Consider the following 19,788-nt stretch of genomic DNA (forward strand, 5'->3'; position numbering starts at 1 on the left):
TGAAGCCCACTCGGGTGTCCTTCCATCCGGGATGCTGGCCCTCCCTCTGCCCTCCAGGACGCAGCCCTGCTCTCTGGGTCCCGGGGCCCCACGAGCCTCTTCCCTCGCACTCGGGGTGCCGGGGATGAGAAGCCCTCCCTACAGTGCTGCCCCACATGCCTGCCTTTAAAGGACCTTTTCCCCCTCAGGTTCGTGAAGACAGTCTCATGTTTAGTCTGGGAGCGTTCAAGTTAAGTCAACAATCCTTGCAGAGTTGTCCCGTGTTGCCTAAGGCAGCCTTCGGTGGACCAGGAGTCCTTCCTGGGGGAGGGGGTGGCCGGGCACCGTTGCTCACAGTGCCTCCCTGTCCTGCCTCCTGCAGAGCCGGCTTTGCCACAGGCGTCCGTCGGTTTTCTGTCCACCGTCTTCTCCAGGACTCACAGCCTTCATCTCTGAAGCTTTATCACAGGTCTCATACCTCCCGACCGTGTTCTTTAAGGACACATACACTGTGGAGCAAGCTTGTAAGTCTCCACTGAAAAGCTGCTGGAATTGTGATTCAAGTGCATTCAACCTACAGCTCGGTTTAAATGGGATCGTAACAATATAGGGTTTTTCAAACCATGAGTGTAGCTCGTCCCTCCATTAGTGTAGGTCTTTTTCCTCTCAATAATGTTTCATAGATTTAAATTTTTTTTATTTTTCAGCTATACCTCGTGGCTCACAGGGTCTCTAGTTCCCTCACCAGGGCTCAAACTGCACCCCAGCAGGGAAAGTGCAGACTCCTAACCACTGGGCCACCAGGGAAGTCCTGTTTTAGTGTGTGTGTGTGTGTGTGTAGGACGTGGAAGTCTTCCGTCACATTTCTTCTTGCGTCTGACTTTTTTGGACACTCTTATGAATGATACTGTTCTTAATGTTTATCCTCTCATTGTACATTGCTAATACCCATAACAACACAATTCTCCTCCTCTGTTGTCCCCTTCTTCTCCTGTCTTCAAGCCTTCCCAGCAGCAGGGTCTTTTCTAACGAGTTGGCTCTTCGCATCAGGTGGCCCAAGTATGGGAGCTTCAGCATCAGACCTTCCAGTGAATATTCAGGGTTGATTTCCTTTAGGATTAACTGATTTGATCTCCTTGCTGCCCAAGGGACTCTCAAGAGTCTTCTCCAACACCACAGTTGAAAAGCATCAATTCTTCAGTGCTCAGCTTTCTTTATGGTCCAACTCTCACATCCATACATGACTACTGGAAAAGCCATAGCTTTGACTAGACGGACCTTTGTCAGCAAAGTGATGCCTCTGCTTTTTAACACACTGTCTAGATGTGCCATGGCTTCTCTTCCAAGGAGCAGCGTCTTTTAATTTCATGGCTGCAGTCACCATCTGCAGTAATTTTGGAGCCCAAGAAAATTAAATTTGTTATTGCTTCTACTTTTTCCCTTTCTATTTGCCATGAAATGATGGGACCAGATGCCATGATCTTCATTTTCTGAATGTTGAGTTTTAAGCCAGCTTTTCCACTGTCCTCTTTCACTTTCATCAATAAGTTCTTTAGTTCCTCTTCACATTCTTCCATTAGAGTGCTATCATCTGCATATCTGAGGTTGCTAGTATTTCTTGTAGCAATCTTGATTCCAGCTTGTGCTTCATCCAGCCTGGCATTTTGCATGATGCACTCTGCATATAAGTTAAATAAGCAGGGTGGCAACATACAACCTTGACGTACTCCTTTCCCAATTTTGAACCAGTCCAGCTGTTCCATGTCTGGTTCTAACTGTTGTTTCTTGTCCTGCATACAGGTTTCTCAGGAGACAGATAAGGTGGTCTGGTATTCCCATCTGTTTAAGAATTTTCCACAGTTTGTTGTGATCCACATAGTCAAAGGCTTTATCTTTGCCTTTGACTTTTTAAAAATATAGTTGAAAGGACCAGATGGCTTATTGAAGCATTTGTAAGTGGATTCCATCCTTGATTAATTTTGTTTTTTCTATCAGATTTTATCTCAGTAGGGCTGGCAGCCAGCTTCATGTTTTTCTCAGATTCCTGTTAAGAGGTTGCCCCAGACTTCAAACCCTCAGAAAATGAGCCGATCGGCGCCGCCTCCCTGGGCCGGTGGGGATGGTGGCCCTGGGCCCGGACAGCAGGGCCAGGACAGACCCGAGCACGCGTGAGTCCTGTCCCCCGGCCACCCAGGCTGCACCGGCCTCCGGGACCAGAGGCGGGTGGGGCCCCACAGCCTGCTGGTGTTCGAGACGGCCCCCTTTGCCTCCTGGGGCTGGGTGCTCTGGAACCGCTGGTCACAGGGCCCGAGTTACTGAGTTGCGGCCTCAGGGCCCAGGGACCTTTGATGCTTCTCCATGCCGTCCCCCACCTCACCCCAGCCCCGGGCTGGAGTCTTGAGCCCCCAGCAGAGCTCACTGGGTTCCCGCCAGCCTCCCCCCTCCCGCCCCCCACCCCCCACCTGAGACCCTCTCCCTCTGTGTCCGTGTTTGCTCTGCCTTAGTCTCCTTTCGGAAGATGGAGCCGGGTCACCGCAGGAGAGGGAGGGACAGAGAACTGTCCTGTGTCTGGTGACTGGTGACAGCCGGCACGCTCCCCTGCCCCCGCCGGAAGGGCCCCGCCCCAGCCCTGCTCCCCGGAGAGGGACTCGAGGCGCATCCCCGGCCCCTCCCCGCCCCGGGCCCAGTGGAGCTCGGGGATGCTGGCTCTGCGCTCTCCCCGGCCCCGCCGGCCAGAGGCCAGAGTCCCCTGGAGCCCCACTCCCGCTGCACCTGTTTGTTTACTGCCGGCTTATCTAGAGAACTGATTGTTACCAACCTGGGTCTTTCAGGAAATAACCCCAGATAAGCAGGGAGGATGCAGTGCGATTCTGCCTTTGTTGTGGTAACAACTGCCCTCACAGCCCAGCGGGGAGCAGTGGTGGCGGGGGTGGGGTGGGGTGGGAAGTCTCCGGAGGGCCAGGTCCACCCCCTGAGCCCTCCGACCTACTTTGTGTGGTTGGAAAAAGCAGACGAGGCATTAGCTGAATGCTCTAAACAAGTCTTGTCAGGCCTATAGTAATATGCGCACATTTATATTTTTATAACTTGTGATTACTGTAGCGGAAATGTGCAATGTAATTTGGAAAATGCAGGACAATTGCAAGACACGGGTAAAAAGCATTCATGATTTCACCATCCATAGACGGTTTTCAAAAGCTAACTTAGCCCTTTTCTTCTGATGTGCATGTGTGTACATACATGGTAAGTATATTATACTTACAATCAGGCTCAGACAGTGAAGAATCTGCCCACAATCTGGGAGACCGGGGTTCAGTCCCTGGGTTGGGGAGATCCCCTGGAGGAGGAAATGGCAACCACTCCAGTATTCTTGCCTGGAGAAACCCCATTTACACAGGAGCCTGGCGGGCTACAGTTCGCGGGGTCGCAGAGAATCAGACATGACTGAACGACCAAGCACACAGCACACATACTTACAATGATCACCATTTTGTATTTTCCAGTTAGCATACTGTTTTCCCACACTGCAAAACTCACACTGCCCAGAAGCCCCCATGTAGGGACATAATAGAAGGTTTAGAACCCATTTTTCTACTGTTGGGCAGTTCTGTTGCTCCAGCTTTTAGTTATTGTTAATCTTGCTGCAGTAAGCATCTTTGTTCAAAACCACCTCCCCCATCTTGAAATCCTGGGACAGATTTTTCTAGAAGTGATGTGTCAGGTTGAAGGGTATGAAAATTGCTTTCTGGAAAGACCTCCACACAGCAGTGTGGGTTTCCCTTGCCCTTGAGGTGCTAGGCATCATTTTAACCTTTGCCAACTGAGTTAGGAGTTGGTATCTCGCAGGGTCCATTTGTGTGTCTGAGTCCTGGCTGAATTAACATTTTTCATGTCTCTTTGCTGTTGGAGGGTTTTCATTATGCTAAACTAAAACAATAAATAGTCATTTTTTACCAGTAAAACAGGTTTACTCAAGGCAGCAGAGTTGCCACACCGGCCGCAAGAGAAGGTGAGCTAGGTGAGCTGGGGGCAAGTCGGGAGCCAGGTAGAGGACCCTCTTTTTATAGGGAGATGGGGAGGTGGGCGGGGCCTTAACACAAGTAGCCCATTGGAGGAGGCTGGGGCTTCTCATTGGCTAGGCTGTTGCCAGGCGGGAGAGGATCTTTTCTCCTCCTGCTGGTGATGGTGCAGTGGTGCAACTTCTAGCGCTGACGCAGGCAGTCACTTCCTGCTGGTGGCTGCACCCACTGCGTCCCTCTTCCCTGCTGCCCAGGCTCCCTCCAGGCTTCCCACCTGCCTGTCCCCCCACCGGGGACAAGGACTCCACCAGCCTCTCCTAGGGGCTGGGCTGCAGGAGCCTCCAAGGGTCTGGCCAGGGGGTCAGGCCGGTCAGTGGCAGCCCCATCCGCAGGTGAGGAGGTCGCAGCCTTCATCTGCGCGCCCAGAGAAACAGGGCAGATGTTGGGCACAGGGGTCCTGGGGCTCCTGGCAGAGTGTATACTGGCGGGGGGGTGGGGTGGGAATGGGGGGGGCTCCTCACATCCATCCGCTTGACCCTAGGGCTTCAGGAGCAGAGGGACGGCCTGGCCACGGACCCCCACCCCGCAGTGAGGCGTGAGTTTATGAGCAGGGAGAGGGGTGAGCGTGGCCCGCAAACACAGCCCCCACCACCACTCTCAGTAGCTACCCTGCTTGGGTTAAGTTGTTTTTACGCTTCAGCTGCAGATTAACCATTAACCTGAGGAACTGACTTCTCAGCAGCCTCCAGGCCAGTACTTTTCCAAAAGGCCCTGCACCCCACCCCCAACTCAGTGTCCCTGGGGAAAAGCCCCAGGGCGGGGTGGGCAGGGGCCTGGGTGGGTAGGGCAGCCCAGGAACTCCGCCTTCCCACCTGTGGCCCCTGCAGCTCGGGTCCCTTTTCCCCAATCCTGGCCTTTCAAGCCCCCTCCCCAGCTCGCCCCAGACCAGCCCAGAGCCTTCGGGCGCTGCAGCCCCGCCCCCAGGTCAGCCCATCCTGCATCCCAGCTCTCCTTGACTCAGCGCCCTTCCTCAGCCCCATGGAGGGACTCAGGGGACCCTGGGGCTACCCTCCTCACCCCCTCCTCCCCAGGGACCCGGAGTCCCCCTGGGGTGGGGGAGGGGCAGGGCTCCTCACTCAGCAATCGAGGAGACCCTAGGTGACAGAGACCACACAGAGCAGGTGGGAGGGTGGGGTCTTCCATGGGGGGGGGGGCTCCCCCGAGCTCAGCAGCTGTGCCTTTCTGCCTGGTCCCAGGCCCAGGGCGTCTGGGCTGGACCCCGGCTGCTGGTGGCCTGGGCAGCTGCACGTAGGCAGGAACTGCCCTTTGGGGAGCATCTGACCCAAGGCCATGTTAACGTTTGCCAGGCGGTGGGGGTGAGGGGGAGCTGGCACCGCTGCCCCTCAGGTGTACCACGGTTGCTTGGGAGGGGGTGTAGTTTGCAGGGAGCATTTGTATCATGAGAATGAAATTCGAGGTTCACCCAAACAACCATTGAGAACCGTATCTGCATGAACGTGCAGTTCCCTGGGCCCCAGGGCCAGAAACAGTCCTACTGTGAACTGCGCGGACCATGGGCCAGAGCGGCCCGCCGACAGCTCCCCAGGTGTGGACTCCGCTGGATTCCCGCAGCCTCTGTGAGGGAAGGCACAGCTGAACAAAGGGAGACATTTGTGGGGCTCCAGTCTTAGGACACCTCGCGGAGTGGCCACTGACCACCTTCAGCACAGTGGCCCTGCAGCGCCCTGTCCGGAGCGCCTACTCCTTGCAGGCGCCGTTCAGGACAGGTCGCCGTAGGTGGGGGTGAGGGGCCGGGCAAGGACCCCCAGGGCCCCCACGTTCAAGGATGACTAAGGGGTTGGGGTGAGAGCTGGGCTGCAGAGGCGAGCTGGGTTCAGGCCAGCGGGGCTGCTCACCACCCAGAGGTGAGCCATCCGAGCCAGGCAGGCTGGGGGCCCCTCGGAGCTCCCGGGGCCGAGAGGGTGTGGCTGCAGCGGGTGAGGGGACGGTGTGGGGCTGGGGGGGGGGGGCAACCCAGGGTGGGCTGGCTGCTCACACTGAGGGGCCCTGGGAACGACGCAGAAGGGGCTGCAGAGACCCGCCTCTGAGTGCCAGCTCCAGCTGCGTGGGGGAAGCGACCCATCACTGGGCAGTCTGGGGGCTCCTGGTGGGGCGGACAGGCAGACCTCAGGGATGTCCAGGATTAGAAGTCAAGAGTGGCCCGTAAGAGAGAGCTGAATGAAGAGAGGAAGACAGGGGAGGACGTCCTGAGCAGGCCTCTCTCGTAGCTCACTCGCACATTCTGTAGGAACTCCTGTAGAGGAGCGTTGGCTCTGGGCAAGGACGTGGTGCGTAGCACCACCGCTGTGATCAGCTTCCTGCCGCCCAGACCACGCAGCTAGGCTCCGCCCCAAGGCAGCTAGGCTCCGCCCCCCAGAGCCTTGGGCAGGAGGTGACGTCAGGGTGGTCAGCAGAGGCTCGGCTGGACGTCAGCCGCGGCGACACCACCGAAAGCCTGAGGTGGGCGAGGGGAAGGAGACCAAGCTCTGGGGACCCTCCTGAGATCAGGGGCGCACCCCCGGGACACAGCCCTGCCCCGGAGCGAAGCGGACGCAGGAGATTTGGAGGTGCGCTGGGGTGAAGGCGCTAGAGCTGCAGGACCAGTGAGGGCTGGGGTGAGGCCAGGGGTTGAGGTGGACTCGGCCAGGCCGGGGGGCCCTGCGGCCGGAGGGCTCCGGGTGTGAGGGAGGAGCCTGCCCTGCGTTCACTGGGCTGCAGGGTCCGCTGGCCCAGGCCCGGGGTGTGGCCTTGGGTGGCAGCCAGCGTTCACAGGGCAAGGTCGTGGGGCAGGCCGTGCCTGAGTCAGCTCTGAACACGTGAGAGGCTGGCAAAGTGTCCAGGAGGGTGGGGCGCCTGACCAAGGTCTTCAGACTGGGGACAGGTCAGAGGTTGGAGGAAGAAGGAGGGGCCGCTAGGACTGGGGTTTGGGAAAGGCAGGGTCAGAGGTGGCTGGGGAGCAGGTGGGCCCTCCACCCTGAAGTCCACAGGGCTTGGAGGGGACAGCCTCCCAGGAAAGCCCCTGCCCACGTCCTCAGTTCCCCCGAGCAGGTAAGGCCCCTCCTCACCCCGGGGTCAGGAGCCAGCTCCCCTCTCCCTGTCCAAGGCTTATTAGAGAATCCAAACCCCCACCCCGCCTCCTCCCGCCCTCCCCTCTGTGACTCGGCAGCCTCTGCCCCCTGCGGCCCCGGGGCTCTGCCTGGAGGCAGCCCCCACGGCTCATCCCCTGCGTCACCTTGGACCACGTTGAGGCCCGGCCCCACCACAGACCCATAGTCGCTGTGGCCCACACCCTGTCTCTCCTGTTGTGCGCAGCCTGAAGGGCCTCTGCCAGCCCGAAGGTGCCAAATGGGACCGTCCAGGACAACGGTCCAGGAGGAACCATTCTGGGGCCTGCCTGAGCCCCGCCCTGCCCCCTACTCCTCTCTGAAGTTTGGAAAGACAAGCTGGTCCCCCTTGCGAGGACAGTCCCCCCATCCCCAGCCCTTGGTGTGCAGGGCAAGGGGGTCAGGGTGGGGGTACCTGAGGAGGGGCGCCAGAGGTTCCAGCAGTGACCTGAGGGAGGGGGTGGGGAGCCCTGGGCTCCCCTCCTGGGAGGGGAGGGGGCTTCAGGGAGACCCTGGCTCCAGCCATCTGCCCTGGTGGGGTCCTCAGGAGGGTCTTCAAGGGTCACGCTGTCCTGGCGGGGGAGGGGGCCTGGTGCCCCACCAGACCCCAATGCACTGGGGGCCACGCTGTCCTGGTGGGGAAGGGGCCTGGCGCCCCCCCCCCCAGACCCCAGTCCAGTGGGGGGGGCGCAGGTCCCCCACCTCTGCACCCTCCAGGGGAGTCTCCCTCCCAGAGGTGCCTATGGTGGCTGCCTGGATGCCAGCGCACTCACCCAGGGCCCGGGCACCGCAGGTGGGGGGGTCCCTTTTTCGGACATTAGATCAGGGAACCCGCCCAGGGCTCCCTCCTCTCCCCTCGCTCCTCCCGTACAGTGGAGGGCGTCCCGATGCCTCTGCCACCGCTGACCCTGCTGTGGGCACAGAGACCCACCTCCATTCCCTCCTCCCCTACTGTGATCTCTCCCTCCCTCTGGGGACAAGTGTCCAGCTCCCCCCTCTTCTGTCCCACTGTTCCCGGGACTCTGTCACTGCTCTGCTCAGAGGCCAGGCAGGTGGGCTGGCTCCCCATCGGCCCTGGACCCCACTCAGCCCCTGGGCTTTGGAGGGGAGTTTCCCATGAAGGAGGTGAGTGTACTATCTGCTCCATGGTGGTCCTGATGCTGGAGTCAATGGACTGCTCCTCAGTTCTGCAGAGAACCGAGAGCTCCCGCAACATCCGGTGTGGCGGGAGCTGAGGCTGTGTTTGCTGGACAAACAGTGGAACAGATGAAGGAAGGAAGGGTGGAGGGGGCGAGGGAGGAGGAGATGGAGGAGGAGATGGAGGGAGGGATGAAGGGTGCAGGGATGCTGGGGCTGCGAGCCTGAACTGCGCAGCTGCAGCTGTACCCACACCTCCCCACCCTGCACGGGGGTGGGAGGCTCAGGTTGCCAGACCCCAGCGGGCAGTGGAGGCGGGGACAGGCAAGGGCCCAGGGACCAGGAGGAAGCAGAGTCATGGCCGGTCCCCGTGCCTGGTGGAGGAGGGGCACGGCTTAAGGGTGGGGAGGAGAGGGCCGTGAACACAAACGATGTCACTTCCCAGCTGAGTATCCTCCCAGGCCCAGCATCACTGTGAGCTGGTGTGACAGCCTCTGACTGATTCTGGGTTCAGGGTATCCAGGGAGAAGTTGGCCATTCTTAGAAATAACATTTTTCCTAAATACTAAGTATCGTAGTTTTGTGTATTAATAGAACTGTGGGAAGTGGAGAACGGGAGGTGTTGGGAGATGGATAATGAGCTATTAAGAAGCTACAAGAAACATCGGTGTCAGTTATGGGTGATCAGACCCCACAACTCATGGTAGCTGTGGGCGCAGGTGCCAGGCTCCACACAGCCCATGGGGGACCTGCGTCTGTTCCCACGAGAGGCAGAGACCCTGACAGTCATGCAGGGTGGGTGGTCGGAGTCTGGAAAGTGATGACGGGCCTGGGCTATGGGGGCTCATCTGGCCAAACTCCCCTGAGTGCCCTCCACCAGGACACTTGCAGGAGGGGAGAGGCAAACCTGCTCCCAGCCCCTGCCCCTCCTGCACACAACAGGAGGGCGCCTGAGTGAGGGGCCAGGCCCCATGGTCCCCGGGAGTCATGCCACACCCTGGGATGAGGGCCCAGTCTGCTTCTCTGAGGGTACAGTGTCTGGGCAGCCAGAAAAGTTTCTCTCTGGGCCTCGTGCTGGGACCTGTTTTCACAGAGCATCATGGGCAGTGGGTGACTGGCCCAGGCAGCACCCAGATCTGGACGGAGCGGGCATGTGGGCTCTGGGCACAGGAGGAGGGGGCCTCCCGCATCTCCAGATACACCGGGGCCCAGCCCGCAGCCCAGGTGTCCTGAGACGGACAGCCTCTGCCAGCTGCCCCTCCTGCCTGGAAGGCTAGAGGGTTCTGTGTCCCCGTCCCCTGCTGGCTGAGGACTTAACGCTGAGATGGACCCAGAGGCAGATGCTCCACGGTGGTGTCTGGTCTGGACGTTTGACTGGTAACACTCGCCACACTCGTGTCACCCCTGCGGGTGTTGGGAGTCCTGGGTTTGCTCTCCTCCGCTCCTGGTGCACTCGGCCCAGGTCCCACCAAGTGCTGAGGCCCGTGGTCACCCCTCGGATCTAGATTGGGCTGCAGCTTGCTCTGCTCAGCAGCGAGGAGCCGGGTAACCACGTGGTAACGCGGCTCAGGCAAGACAAGGCCTGGCGAGAGACCGGCTCTCGCAGAGAGAGACGGGGCCATGCGGAGAGAGATGGGGTCACACGGAGAGAGATGAGGTCACTTGGAGAGAGAAAGGGGCCAGGTGGGGGACACCAAGGTGACAGGCAGGGGGGATCTTCTTGGACCTTCCGGCCCCGCCCAGCCCAGGCACGACCCCCAACGATGCCTCGCGGGGCAGCCCCAGCTGCCAAGGCCTCTGCCTGAGCTCCTGGCTGTGAAGGGAGAGACCACCGCAGGCTGTGGGTGGCATGGAAGGCGCGCCTCAGACGGTCACTGGGATAAGATGCCGGGTGGGGTCAGCGTGGAAGCAGGACGGCCAGTGGGCTGGGGCCTCCGGCGATTCCTGGGGGCTCCCGGGGATGTGAGGCTGCCTGGAACCCCGAAGGAACCCTGGGTCTCGCGGCTTCAGGGCCTGAATGCACACCCGGCAGAGCCAGGTCTCGGCCACAGGCCACGGAGCCTGTGCCCAGGCGGATGCTGCCGGCTCTCCGAGTCTGGAGAGGCGGGGCTGGGGAGGCCGTGCGTCCAGGTGAGGCGGGAAGGCAAGCCGCTCTGGATAAGGAAGGAGGAAGGGCCTTGGGCGAGCAGGCCTGACAGGCCCCGGGGGACGAGCTCCCCATGAGCCGGGTTTCCGGCATGATGACCACGACGACGACGACGACCCAGAGCCGAGGGGAGCGCCGCCTCCGGCTACAAACCCTCTCAGCAGAAGGGCGGGCCCCGCGGCCAGGAAGACGCGGGCGAAGGCCCGACATGCATTCCTAAGTGTTTCTGCAGGAAGCAGGCCCCACCAGACGAAAGTGGCTGACTGCAAGCGAGCGCTTGGACCCCGGATGAGTTTCAGCCGGAAGGTTGGCGATGCGCAAAGCTTCTTCTTGAGGCCAATCAGGGCACAAGGCGATCAGAGCACAGCCAATCAGTTAAGTTCAGTGACTCAGTCCTGTCAGATTCTTTGCGACCCCACAGACTGCAGCACACCAGGCTTCCCTGTCGTTCACCCACTCCTGGAGCTTGCTCAAACTCATGTCCATCACGTCAGTGATGCCATCCAACTATCTCATCCTCTGTCGTCCCCTTCTCCCGCCTTCAATCTTTCCCAGCATCAGGGTCTTTTCCATGGAGTCAGTTCTTTGCATCAGGTGGTCAAAGGATTGGAGTTTCAGCTTCAGCATCAGTCCTTCCAGTGAACACCCAGGACTGATTTCCTTTAGGATGGACTGGTTGGATCTCCTTGCAGTCCAAGGGACTCTCAAGAGTCTTCTCCAACACCACAGCTCAAAAGCATCAATTCTTTGTCGCTCAGCTTTCTCTAGGGTCCAACTTTCACATCCATACATGACCACTGGAAAAACCATAGCCTTGACTAGACGAACCTTTGTTGGCAAAGTAATGTCTCTGCTTTTTAATACGCTGTCTAGGTGGGTAATAGCTTTTCTTCCAAGGAGCAAGCGTCTTTTAATTTCATGGCTGCAGTCACCATCTGCAGTGATTTTGGAGCCCAAAAAATAAATGAAGGAGTAGTGGCCAGAGGACCATCCACACCAGTGCCTGGGGACCACTACCTGTTTGGCTGATGGTCAACCTGGAGGGAGGGTGACCAGGGGCTTGGCGACCAGGTGGCCTGGGAGGTGGTTTGCGGATGGACCTGTGCGGATCACAGAGTGCCAGAGGATGTTTGCCCGTTTATGCTCCCCAGAGGGACCTGGACCCCGGCGCAAAGGTGGATGACGTACTCCTCTCTGTGGGTGAACTGCCTCTTCCCCACCCTTCCTGGGGAGCTCAGGGCAGAGGAGGCAGAGAGGAGACCCGGCAGGCTGGAGGCTTGGCCTCCCCTCTCTGGGGCCCTGCTGGCTACAGCCAGGGCTGGGTGCACCGTTCAGTGCCCAAGAACCAGCAGAGTCCCCCCTGCAGTTGGGGACATAGGGAAACGCGTCCTTGCTGGGCAGGTGCTGGCTGGGGCATCCACCTGCCTTCCCCACCCAGAGGGTTTCTCACTCACCCACCCCGTCCGCCTGAATGTTTATTCAGAAGATTCTCCGTGGGGTGTTTCTGACCCTGAAACTCACTTCACAGCTAAGGATAAGGGATGGGTTCCCTGGAATGAGTCCAGACCCCAGAAATGGCTGACCTGAGAGAAAGCAGGCCTGCAGGCTGAAGGCCCCTCGTCGGCCCAGGGCACCATCTGGGGGCTGGCATGCTGCCCGTCAGCGCCGGCCTGGAGGCTGCCCATCTCCTGGGCCCATGGTGGGGGTGGTGGGGATCCATGTTTTGCTCTGCTCCTAGCTGACCCCAGCCCTGCAGCTGGGGGGAGCTCCCTGCAGGGACGCCAGTGGGGCTGAAGGGCTGCCCGGGCCTCCCTGGCTGCTGGGGCTTCGGAACCACTGGACAGCTGCTGGATCTCAGCTCCTGACCCGCCAAGGGCCCCAGGGGTGGGCCTGCTGGGCCTGCTCAGCCACTGTGGCAAACCTGAAGCCTGGAGGCTGAAACAGCAGACGTTTTTGGGGGTCTGGAAATCCGAGCTCGAGGTGCTGACCAGTCCGGCTCCTGGGGAGGCCTTTCCTGGCTCAGACGCCCCATCTTGTGTGTCCTCCCTGGGAGAGACAGACTCCCTGGGGCTTCCTCCTATAAGGACGCTGACACTGTGGGATCGGGTCTCCACCCCTGACCTCGTTTAACCTTAATATCTCCCAGAAGCCCCACCTCCAAACGCGACCACAGGACGTCAGGCCTCAGCGTGTGAATCTGGGGACACAACTCCGTCCACAGCAAGGAGTGCACTGGGGCCCAGGCGTCCTCTGAGGGCCTCTGAGCTTCCGGGGGGAAGTTGGGAGGGTTTCACCAGCCATGCAGGGTGACCGCTCAGGACTGAGGGCCGGTCACCCCCCAGGTCAGGACCTGCATAGCTGAGCTCGGGGCAGGCAAGAGCACATGGGCGCGCAGGCGGGCGGAGAGGAAGGACAGAGCAAGCCCTGGCAGGCCGCCTGTGGCCCGAGTCAGGGATCGGCCGTCCTGCCGGGATCAGCTCCTTCGTCTCCGGCTCTTGTTGTCATGACCCTGGTGGCGCTGCTAATCTTAAACCTAGACCCGTGCTGAGGCCTGGGAGGAGGAGGGGAGGGTCCTGCTGCCAGGACTTTGGACCTCCTCCTGGGAGGAGCGGGGACCTCCACTGCAGGCAGAGGGACAGCTGTGTGGTGTTGCTGAAAGCCTCAGCATGGGTGGCTAAATCTGGGGAGAGAGGCCCCGGGGATGAGCAGGCAGGGATGGCCTGGATTCGGGGGTGGGGGCTGGGCATTGCCCTCTTCCGAGCATTTTCCTGGGGCCCGGGGACCCGTAGTCCCAGACTGCAGGGCCAAGCAGTGTCCCCAGTGAGAGGTGGTCACTGAGCCTGGGAACAGAGCGGGGCCCCTGGGAGGCTGGGCGGAGGACACAGCAGAGAGGAGCCTGCCTGGGCTGGGGGCGTGCCCCAGAGGAGCCCAGGCACCAGAAAGGAGGCGGTTGTGGCCCGCGTGGGCAGACCCAGGGTGGCGGGCCCTGTGCACATGGAGGCCCCTGCAGGGGCGGGGAGGACCCGGCTTTGCCTCGCCCATCGAGGTCACCGGCCCCTCCTCAGCCGGCCGCCCAGGCTAGGGGCACCTTTGGGTCAGCGGCTGGAGGGGAGGGGGTCCCATAAAGGCAGGGGCAGTGCTCAGAGGAGGAGCACGGTTGCAGGCCGCCTGCACTGGACAGAGGGCTGCCTCCGTCTGGGCGCTAAGGCAGCCCAGTTCCTTTCAGAGCGACGTTCCCATAGATCGTGGTCACTGAGAATATCGACGAAGCAGACAAACCACACTTCTCTGCACAGCCTGCCAGGTGCCGAGACCCCTGCCCCCCTTTTTTTTCTGGCCACACCATGTGGGATGAGGGATCTTAGTTCCTGGACGGAGGATCAAAGCTGTGTCCCATGCACTGGGAACGCAGAATCTTAACCGCTGGACCACCAGGGACGTCCCCCCACCGCTGCCCTGTGATGGCTCTGGATGCACCAGGGTTTCCATTCATTGCAGGCACCACCCCTGATGGACACGGCCTATTCGGGCTGCTCCTGTGTCTTCACTGTACCATAACCTTCTCCACCAGGTGGGACCCCAGGGATCGCCTTCCAAATCTGTTTGGGGCGCTGGCATGAAGTGGGCAGCCAGGGGAGGTTAGGCTTGGGGGCGGGGTAGGGGTGGGTGAGGGTCACTCCAGACAAGCCTGTCCTGGTTGAAGCGGGTCACTACACTCAGAGGACACGTTGCTGACGGTAATGTCTGGACAGGCCAGCAGGGCGTGAGGGCGCTCAGAGAGACGTGGCGCCCGCAGGCAGAGGGACACACGCTCACGTGTGCACACACGCACCCTAGCGGGGCCCCCAGGACTCCCTGGAGACTGGGGTTTGCACCTCAGCTGCTGGAAGCCCTGCTGCTGCAAGGTCATTATCCATGCGCCGGTCCATTCCCAGCCCCGGCTTCATGGGGCCCAGGAGAGGGAAGCCAGCGCCCTCTGCCTTGAGCTCAGGGCCCTGCAGAGAAGCCCCGTGTGGAGGGCGAGGCAGTGGGCAGGAGCACCGGGCCGAGGGTCACTCAGCTGCCAGCTCCCCGGCCACCTGGGGGTTTCACGTAGGTTCTCCTGACGCTCCTCCAGGAAAAGAGAAAAGGCTGGGATGTAAGTCCCAAAGTCTCACTAAAGTTTAAAACTGTTCATTCTTTAGCAAGTGGCACCGGTTCTTATTCCAAAATCACTGACATGACACCCGGCCCCTGTCTCTCTGTCTGTCTCTCTGTCTCCCAGGCCCACTGGTGGAAAGAGACTGCGGGTGCTCCATGCTGCAGGGGAGGGGTGGTTGCCCAGCAAAGGGGAGGGTCAGGGCAGAGGGCCCTGAGAGGGAGCAGTGGGAGCAGGAGGGACACCCCTAGGGCCTGAGTCAGGAGGGGTGTGCTCCGCAGCTGTGGTGGGAATGGCTGCAGGATGGTGCTGTCCACGTGGGCTCAGACCCACCCAGATCACTGGCTTACCGCAGGGAGGGTGAGGCTCAGGCCCTGGCGGGTCTGCACACTCCCGACACAGACAGACCCTGAGTCCCCAAGCCTGGAAGCCACAGCCTGACTTCAGATTTTCACAATTGAGCTAAAAACAAACAAAAACCCAGTTAAGCGAGGTCGGCATTTGTGGTGGCTCTCCCCGCAGGAGGCGATGGAATTCCAGCCAAGCTCCTTCAAATCTTGAAAGACGATGCTGTGAAAGTGCTGCACTCATATGCCAGCAAATTTGGAAAACTCAGCAGTGGCCACAGGACTGGAAAAGGTCAGTTTTCATTCCAATCCCAAAGAAAGGCAATGCCAAAGAATGTGCAAACTACCGTGCAATTGCATTCATCTCACACGCGAGCAAAGTAATGCTCGAAATCCTCCAAGCCAGGTTTCAACTGCACTGCAGGAGACCTGAGTTCGATCCCTGGGTTGGGAAGGTCATCTGGAGAAGGAAATGCCAATCCACTCCAGTATCCCTGCCTGGAGAATCACATGGACAGAGGACCCTGGTGGGCTACAGTCCATGGGGTCGCAAAGAGTTGGACACGACTGAACTGAGAGACTAACGCTTTCTTTTCAGGCTTCAACACTGTGTGAAGCAATAACTTCCAGATGTTCAAGCTGGATTTAGAAAAGGCAGAGGAACCAGATATCAAAGTACCAACATCCACTGGATCATAGAAAAAGCAAGAGAGTTCCAGAAGAACATCTACTTCTGCTTAATCGACTACGCTAAAGCCTTTGACTGTGTGGATCATGACAAACTGTGGAAAATTCTTAAAGAGATGGAAATACCAGACCACCTGACCTGCTTCCTCAGAAATCTGTATGCAGGTCAAGGAGCAGCAGTTAGAACCTGACACGGAACAACAGACTAGTTCAAAATAGGAAAAGGAGTACGTCAAGGCTGTATGTTGTCACCCTGCTTATTTAACTTATATGCAGAGTACATCATGGGAAACGCTGGACTGGAAGAAACACAAGCTGGAATCAAGATTGCCGGGAGAAATATCAATAACCTCAGATATGCAGATGACACCACCCTTATGGCAGAAAGTGAAGAGGAACTCAAAAGCCTCTTGATGAAAGAGGAGAGTGAAAAAACTGGCTTAAATCTCAACATTCAAAAAACTAAGATCATGGTATCTGGTCCCATCACTTCATGGGAAATAGATGGGGAAACAATGGAAACAGTGTCAGACTTTATTGTTTTGGGCTCCAAAATCACTGCAGATGGTGACTGTAGCCATGAAATTAAAAGACGCTTACTCCTTGGAAGGAAAGTTATGACCAACCTAGATAGCATATTCAAAAGCAGAGACATTACTTTGCCAACAAAGATCTGTCTAGTCAAAGCTATGGTTTTTCCAGTAGTCATGTATGGATGTGAGAGTTGGACTATAAAAAAAGCTGACCACCAGAGAATTGATGCTTTTGAACTGTGGTGTTGGAGAAGACTCTTGAGCATCCCTTAGACTGCAAGGAGATCCAACCAGTTCATCCTAAAGGAAATCAGTCCTAAATAGTCCAATATTAGTTGGAAGGACTGATGCTGAAGCTAAAGCTCCAATACTTTGACGCCTGATGTGAAAAATTTACTCACTAGAAAAGACCCTGATGCTGGGAAAGATTGAAGGCAGGAGGAGAAGGGGAGGACAGAGGATGAGATGGTTGGATGGCATCACCGACTCAATGGGCCTGAGTTTGAGTGAGCTCAAACTTCGTGATGGACAGGGAGGCCTGGCGTGCTACAGTCCATGGGTCACAAAAAGTCGGACACGACTGAGCGACTGAACTTCCCGCAGGGCCTTGAGGCTGGTTTGAGACCTGATCTGTCCTAGCTGCCCCCAGGCCGGTGAGGCTGTGCTGGAATTCGGTGTCCTCCATGGAACGGGTGGCACACGGGTTCCTCCAGGCAGCTCTGTGAGCTACTCCTTGTTCTGAGGCCCAGGCCACTCCCACCTACCTCCAGGCTCTTTCCCATGCACAGCGCCCTCCACTTAGGGACAAGAAATCGGGGGTCTCTGCCATGCAGACCCCGCTACTATTTCTGCCCTGGGCTCGAACCTGCCTGGAAATTGTCAGCTATCAGGGCCTGGCACCCAAGGGCTCTCGTGAGGACCCGGGAGCTGCATCAGTGAAAGCTGTGGGTTCTAGAGGCCCCACCTCCTAGGTGGGGCTCGGGGGAGCTCCACCAATCCCACTAACCCGCCCACGGATAAACCCTCCCACCGCCTCACCCCGCCCACCGCCTCACCCCGCCCACCGCCTCGCCCCTCACCCCACCCACCGCCTCACCCCTCTCACACCTCACCCTGCCCACCGTCTCACCCCTCTCACCCCCCCCACCCCGCCCACCGCCTCACCCCGCCCACCGCCTCACCCCTCTCAACCCCCCTCACACCTCACCCCACCCACTGCTCACCCCTCACCCTGCCCACCGCTCACCCCTCTTACCCCCTCACCCCGCCCACCGCTCAACCCTCTCACCCCCCCAACCCCGCCCACTGCCTTACCCCGCCTACCGCCTCATCCCGCCCACAGCCTCATCCCGCCCACCACTCACCCCCCTCACCCCGCCCACCGCCTCACCCCTCCCACCGCTCACCACTCCGACACCTCACTCCTCACCCCTTCACCCTGCCCACCGCCCACCCCGCCAACTGCTTCACCCTGCCCACCACCTCTCCCTGCCCATCTCAGCCCTGCCACCCCCTCACCCCACCCATCGCCTCACCACGCCCACCACCTCACCCCTCCCTCTACTTAACCCTCCCACCAAAGGCAAAGTCCATCCTGCAGTGAGTCCTGGCCAGGGAAGCCTGGGAGTTCAGTTCAGTTCAGTTCAGTCGCTCAGTCGTGTCCGACTCTTTGCGACCCCATGAATCGCAGCACGCCAGGCCTCCCTGTCCATCACCATCTCCTGGAGTTCACTCAGACTCTCTGTTGTCCCCTTCTCCTCCTGCCCCCAATCCCTCCCAGCATCAGAGTCTTTTCCAATGAGTCAACTCTACGCATGAGGTGGCCAAAGTACTGGAGTTTCAGCTTTAGCATCATTCCTTCCAAAGAAATCCCAGGGCTGATCTCCTTTAGGATGGACTGGTTGGATCTCCTTGCAGTCCAAGGGACTCTCAAGAGTCTTCTCCAACACCACAGTTCAAAAGCGTCAATTCTTCAGCACTCAGCTTTCTTCACAGTCCAACTCACATCCATACATGACCACAGGAAAAACCATAGCCTTGACTAGACGGACCTTTATTCTGCCATGAGGGTGGTGTCATCTGCATATCTGAGGTGATTGATATTTCTCCCGGCAATCTTGATTCCAGCTTGTGTTTCTTCCAGTCCAGCGTTTCCCATGATGTACTCTGCATATAAGTTAAATAAGCAGGGTGACAACATACAGCCTTGACGTACTCCTTTTCCTATTTGGAACCAGTCTGTTGTTCCATGTCCAGTTCTAACTGTTGCTTCCTAACCTACATACAGATTTCTCAAGAGGCAGGTCAGGTGGTCTGGTATTCCCATCTGTCTCAGAATTTTCCACAGTTTGTTGTGATCCACACAGTCAAAGGCTTTGGCATAGTCAATAAAGCAGAAATAGATGTTTTTCTGGAACTCTTGCTTTTTCCATGATCCAGCGGATTTTGGCAATTTGATCTCTCGTTCTTCTGCCTTTTGTAAAACCAGCTTGAACATCAGGAAGTTCACGGTTCACGTATTGCTGAAGCCTGGGAAGGTGCTTGGAAAGGGACCAGCTGGCCTGCTTTTAGGACCTGGAGGTGGGCGAGAGGAAGAGGCGGGACCCTGGCCGGGGTGAGGGGGAGCTGGACCTGTGCCCTGTGAACAGCAGTGGTAGGGGCTGACAGTGTGAGGGGATGTTTCCTTCACCCTGAGAAACGGGGTGGATGTTGCCGTCTATTTTAATATGTATGTGAGAGACTGAAGATGGAGAAAGACAGACAGCGGCCAGACCAACCGTGGAAGCAGAACTCGGCCCCGGGCCTGCGGCGGCCGCCCCAGAAGCCATCCAGCCCTACGATCCCTGCGTCCCTGATTCCACTGGTCTCCAGCTCAGGACCAACCGCAGGGGGCCGGGTGCTGCCCCCACCCACCTCGTGAGGCGCCCCTTCTGGCCCCCGTCAGCCTCCTCTGGCCCCTCATCCACTCTCACCTGGGGTGCTCTTCCCTTCTCTGCCCACCTCAGAGGCTGCACATCCCCACCCCCACCCCCGGGTGGCCCTCACTGGAGTCTATCTCAGGCTTCGCGCAGCTTGAGATGTCCCTGCCAACAGGGACCTTGGGCTCACATGAGGTAATCAAACCCAGGAAGGTCTGTCTGTACCTTCTGCCCAGCAGCACTGTCCCCGGGGAAAGGCCCAGGGAAGCTGAAGAGCAGGGAGGGCCTTGGGGCCCCCTGCCCTCTGGATCCTGCTGGGGGTCCTTCTGGGGGGAGCTCAAGGGTGGGCCGAGGCTGCCGTGAAGTCTGCTCGCTTGACATTGAAGAGTGGGCATCAGCTCCTGCGGGTCAGTGACCGCTGTGTGACATGTCTGCTCGCCATGTCCACAGGGACGGCCAGGGACACATGAGAGCTGGCTGGTGGCTGGTACAGACCTCTCTGCCCCCACGTGGACACGAGGTGACAGACACTCAGCAGGCATGAAGACTGGGTGAGACTGCAACAGGAGACGCCTGTTTTGAACACAGTAGGGTTTTGGTTCTTGTTTCTGTTTCAAGTGTGACTGAATTCTCTTACGTTTAAAAAGTCAGCAAACCTAAAGCCACACCTGAAGTAGGAGTCAAGAGACACCTGCAGTAACAGGCGAGTTTGGCCTTGGA

General features: G+C 58.7%; 1 long non-coding RNA gene across 2 annotated transcripts; it reads left to right on the forward strand.

The window, feature by feature from the left end:
• Positions 1-3,284: 3,284 nt before the first annotated feature.
• Positions 3,285-17,274, forward strand: LOC112443022 (uncharacterized). Of its 2 annotated transcripts, none has more exons than XR_009492023.1 (3): positions 3,285-4,390; positions 4,540-15,222; positions 15,529-17,274. It is a non-coding gene; the product is annotated as an uncharacterized lncRNA (long non-coding RNA). The 2 variants fall into 2 exon arrangements; XR_003031298.2 differs by having other exon boundaries at positions 4,540-6,625; positions 15,106-17,274.
• The last annotated feature ends 2,514 nt before the right edge of the window (positions 17,275-19,788 follow it).

The sequence above is a fragment of the Bos taurus genome, chromosome 20 (genome assembly GCF_002263795.3).
Source record: "Bos taurus isolate L1 Dominette 01449 registration number 42190680 breed Hereford chromosome 20, ARS-UCD2.0, whole genome shotgun sequence".
NCBI classification, from domain to species: domain Eukaryota; kingdom Metazoa; phylum Chordata; class Mammalia; order Artiodactyla; family Bovidae; genus Bos; species Bos taurus.